This window comes from Portunus trituberculatus, chromosome 2, assembly GCF_017591435.1.
Source record: "Portunus trituberculatus isolate SZX2019 chromosome 2, ASM1759143v1, whole genome shotgun sequence".
Taxonomy (NCBI): Eukaryota; Metazoa; Arthropoda; class Malacostraca; order Decapoda; family Portunidae; genus Portunus; species Portunus trituberculatus.
Genome location: NC_059256.1, coordinates 8106814 through 8111813, shown reverse-complemented (window position 1 = coordinate 8111813; position 5000 = coordinate 8106814). Strand labels below are relative to the sequence as shown.

The 5000-nt window shown below is 40.1% G+C and overlaps 1 protein-coding gene across 2 annotated transcripts in view; it reads right to left on the bottom strand.

The window, feature by feature from the left end:
- Nucleotides 1–3914: 3914 nt before the first annotated feature.
- Nucleotides 3915–5000, bottom strand: part of LOC123504486 (serine/threonine-protein phosphatase 6 regulatory ankyrin repeat subunit C-like) — an 8925-nt gene continuing 7839 nt past the window's right edge. For both annotated transcript variants that reach the window (XM_045255035.1, XM_045255026.1), the window contains exon 4: nt 3915–5000. This exon is cut by the window's right edge. The gene's annotated coding sequence lies outside the window, so the exon portion shown is untranslated.

Here is a 5000-nt window from a genome sequence, read left to right as displayed (position 1 = left end):
AACCTTGAAATCACTGCCAAGTGCCTGGTACATCATCTGATGTGAGGGTGGAGCAGGACAGGGAAGGGTTGGGGTTACTATGGTAATTCCCACCTCAGACGCTCATATCCTAGCCACACAAAGGGAAACTGAAACTGATCCAGACAGTAAACATGGATATTGAAGAGGTAAAGGGTGAAGCATTCCTCACATCCTGTATTTCGGACACATGATATAACAAACAGTGACAGTGCATTTGTAGCACCACACAGGAAAAGGATAAGTGAAAGGATTGGAGTTTTTGGTAGGTTCATCTCCATACATGATACTCATTCTCTCTCTCTCTCTCTCTCTCTCTCTCTCTCTCTCTCTCTCTCTCTCTCTCTCTCTCTCTCTCTCTCTCTCTCTCTCTCTTAATCACATGGTTTAGGTTTTAGCCAAATCACTGCTTGACAATTGAACAAAAATATTGAGTGAATTCCTCTCTCACGTTCTTAGCGATTTTTTAATGCCTTATTCTCCATATGCTGGCTGAATGTTCTCATCAATTTCATCGCCAAAGCTGTTAGTCTATTAATTTAACTCCTTCCTCCTCCAATACCATGTTATGTAAGACAAGCAAGAGGCTTCGGTGAGAGCCACTGCTGTGTAATCACATGTTTCAATGGCCTTTGTCACCATCCTATATTTTGAAGTGCAATTTTTTTTTTCAAATCCAAAAGCTCACTCAACACATCTCGCTCAAACCGGTAATTGATATATTTTTTCTAGATATGTCTTGTTTTGGGTATGGTTGCATTAAAAGGGAAAGAAGGGTTAGGCTTCGTTGCTCAGAAACACATAGGGCAAAGTATGAGAAGAATTTGAAAGTTTACAAGAAAACAATGAGGACGTCAGATAGTGGTATTCGCCTAATTGCAATTTTCTTTATTGAATTTGATAAAACATGAGATTTCATGACACCGGTTTCAAGTAAAAAATCTTGGGATGTAAGCCACAGTGTAAGGTAGAGAAAAATTGGTTAATTTAGTCCGTCAAGTGTCAAGCGTCAACTGACTATAATGATAACGCGCGTGGAAGCCCGTTGCCATGGTAACTCTCGCTTGTAATCGCTTTTGGTGCAGCCACTCAAATTCACCCGCCATGGCTCGCTCGCTTCTGCCCGCTTTCTCGCTCCCAGTGCTCCCAGTGCTGTCATGGAGGTCAGCCAGGTGTTGTGGCCTTAGCGCCATGAAAATGTGTACCCAGGTTCAAGCTGGCACATAGTTTTAATTCTTTTATCAGTTCATTAACGAATACAGTAAATAAGAAGCAAGAGGTGGGCCGTAGGATTGGATAGGGCTAGAAGTTTGGAAGGTCTTTAATGAATATAAAAGAGAGTGGGTGATAAGACAGAACCCTAAGGAACACCACTCTTAATAGATTTAGGAGAACAGTGGCCGTCTACCACGGCTGCAATAGCACAGTCGAAAAGGAAACTTGAGATAAAGTTGCAGAGGGAAGGATAGAAGCAGTAAAAGGGCAGTTTTGAAATCAAAGCTTCATGCCAAACTCTATCAAAAGTTTTTGATATGTCTAATGCTACAGCAAAAGTTTTACAGAAATCTCTAAAAGGGGATGACCTAGACTCAGTAAGGAAAGCTAGAAAATCACCAGTAGAACGACCTTGACGGAAAACATACTGGCAATCAGATACAAGATTGTGAAAGTGACGTGTTTAAGAATTATCCTATTGAGGATAGGTTCAAAAACTTTAGACAAGCAAGAGATTAAAGCTATAGGACGGTAGTTTGAGAGATTAGAACGGTCACCTTTTTTAAGAACTGGCTGAATGTAGGCAAACTTCCAGCAAGAAGGAAAGGTAGAAGTCGATAGACAAAGTTGAAAGAGTTTGGCCACGCAAGGTGTAAGCACGGAAGCACAGTTTTTGAGAACAGTAGGAGAGACTCCATCAGATCCATAAGGCTTCTGAGGGTTTAGGCCATCAAGGGCATGGGAAACACAATTACGAAGAATTTTGACTGAAGACATGAAATAGTCAGAGGGAAGAGTAGAGGGAGGGACATGCGCTTCCCATACACTCTTCAAGTGTGCCTACAGGCGCTATAGGCCTTACCGTAAAAAAAAGAAAAGAAAAAAATGCACTCAAATTTGTTTAATTTGTTAAAAAGAACAATGATGTTCCATTCAATGTCAAAAGAAGGGTATTCGAGGCGGCGTTAGAGTCATCATTGCTCTGTGGCTGCGAGTCATGGTTGGGAGCTGACTTGAAGCCTGTTGTTAGATTCTATAATTGGGAGTGAGAAAATCTACCCCCAATGATGTGTGTTACGCCGAGGTAGGATGCCCGTCGTTACTAGACTTGCATGATGAATTTTAAACATCAGCTTTTCTATAACATGGTATTAGAAAGGTCAGAGTTGACAGATGAACTTTTGATTTTTTTTCGACTGAAATAACTACTAGAAGTAACACAGCGTTGAGCAGGGCTATTCCAGGCTTCATAGATACGAATGTATTGAATATGAATGATTTAATACAAAATGTATATGAGCGCATCACAGCATCCACTGGCTCAAAGGTCTGAAGTGTACCGTCATTTGAATCCCAACTGTACGCTTCATGGTATATACAGTACAAGGAACGTCATACAGTTAACTGAGAATGGCGTTCTCTCGCTTCCGTGTGTCGAGTCATAGTTTGTGTATTGAAACAAGAAGGTGGAACAGGCTTGGCCAGGGTCGTCTGTCTACCAAGAGAGGAGCGTGTGTGTGTATGAAAAGCGGTTAACACTGAATGGCATGTTGTTGAAAGTTGTCCCGGTAGGAGAGGTACTAGGCAAAGTGTAGGTTTAACTAGGGCTGAGGAACTGTTCAGTGGTAAGTACACTTACGATGTCATTTGTAAAATTGTTCTTGAATCATATCAGTAATGAGTTTGAGTGATTTTATTTTCCTGGAATAATAATAATAGAATTGTTTTTTTCTTTTGGTGAAGCAGTGCACCATGGCTGTCACAGTGTGTGTTTTTGTTTTAATGTTTAACTTTAAAGTGATTTTTTTTTCACTTTTGTGGAACACATAGTTACTTGTCTTTATTAATGTTTTACAGAATTTGCTTTGGGGTCCGAGGGCAAGTCCACGTTCCGAGTGTAGGTTGGGCTTCCTCACTCGGGGCAGCGGTTTCCTAGGGGGTGGGCTTTGAGATAGGAAGTACCCTAAAAAGTATCCCCTTTAGCCCATAAATTCCCGTGAAAAAGCCCACATGCTATAATAAAAAAAAAAGATGTTATGTTGATTCTTGTCTGCATGTACTTTTAGTTTCTTTTTGCTTTTGCTAGTTTGATAATGAGTCTTAGAGAATGTTTTCGTTATTTCTAAACCGTTTATGTGATTTTATTGAAATATAATTGTAACTGTGGTCAATAAATAACAACCTATGTATCTATCTATCAGTATGTTTGTGTGTGTGTGTGTGTGTGTGTGTGTGTGTGTGTGTGTGTGTGTAATAACAATGATAATAATGATATACGGTTTATTAGGAATTGCAGTACATACATACTGAAAATATACATAGTGAGGAGATGGGGGGAAGCTTATGGCTAGTGTCTTAGCCAGGTGGTTTATGCCTCGTATCATGCTGGGTATCGCGCTGTTTTGATAGCGGTCAGTTCGATGGCCATTATGGGCATGACCACATTGTTATGACGTGTGGTGCGGACAGGACGAGCGGGGGCAGAGGTGTGTGTGTGTGTGTGTGTGTGTGTGTGTGTGTGTGTGTGTGTGTGTGTGTGTGTGTTGTGTGTGTGTGTGTGTGGAGGGTGAGGGCCGTGGAATACGCTGGGGCGTGACACGTTCCCCTTGGTGAGCGCCAGTGTGTGAGGTGAGCAATATAGTGAACACAGGTGACAGAGGTGTGCATCACCACACACATAGTTAGTTAGCTAGTTAGTTTATTGACGAAATAAATTTGCATACAATATCATATGAAAACAAAAGATTACATTCCTTCATTTTGTCCAAAAGAAATATCATTTCCTGATAAACTGTAGAGGTAAATTATGTAAATATCTCAAAAACATCAAATATAAAGCTACACAATTCTCTGACATACACATTTTCATTTAACAAATCACTAATATTTGCAAACTGTATCATGGGATACCTGCCAGGACGGTGTTCACTTAGCGGGCACTCCACAAACACATGTCGTTCAGTCTGTATTTGAGTACCATCACATACACACACTCTATCTTAGCGAGGCGTACGACTTCAGCTCCTGTCTCTATTCTCAGACTGTGTGACATCAACCTTAATCCTGAAAATTATTCGTGTTGATAGTCAGGTATATAGACATTGTTTGGTGTATCTATAATAGTCTGTTTAATCTTCTCTAAGGGCTCACAATCAGCTTCTAAATATATCTCCTTATACAGTACAGAAATCTATATCCTGGTGTGTTCTCTCGTCTACAGAGATCATATATTGTGTGGAATGGTTGGTCAATATCTGTATTTTCTAACATAGATATTATGAAACTTTTTCTTCTTTTCCTCACTAGTTCTCCAATAGGTAGGATACCACTTTCAAGCATACATAAATTAATACTAGTATTTCTTCTTACTCCCAACAAATACTTCACTAAAGCATTGTATTGTCTCTCTAAACTTTTCATGTTGTTGCTTAGCCATGATTGACAACTGTACAGCAGTGCAGAAGTCACTGTTGCGTCAAACACTTTTTTCTTGTATATAAACGGCATCTGCGTATTGGTTGCACAAAATATTGAAAATTTATTTACAACGGCCTCATTAGCTATCCCATGCATGTTAATCACATCGTTCATCTTAGCAGTGTCAGTGAACCATGCGCCCAGATACAAGTAACTAGGCACGTAGTTGACAGTCACACCTCCTACTCTCAAGTCTTGTCGCTTCCTCCCCATTGATAACAAAGAATGTTGTTTTCTTTTCATTGATAACCATTCCATAATCACCACAATATTTCAATACAATGTTTAGC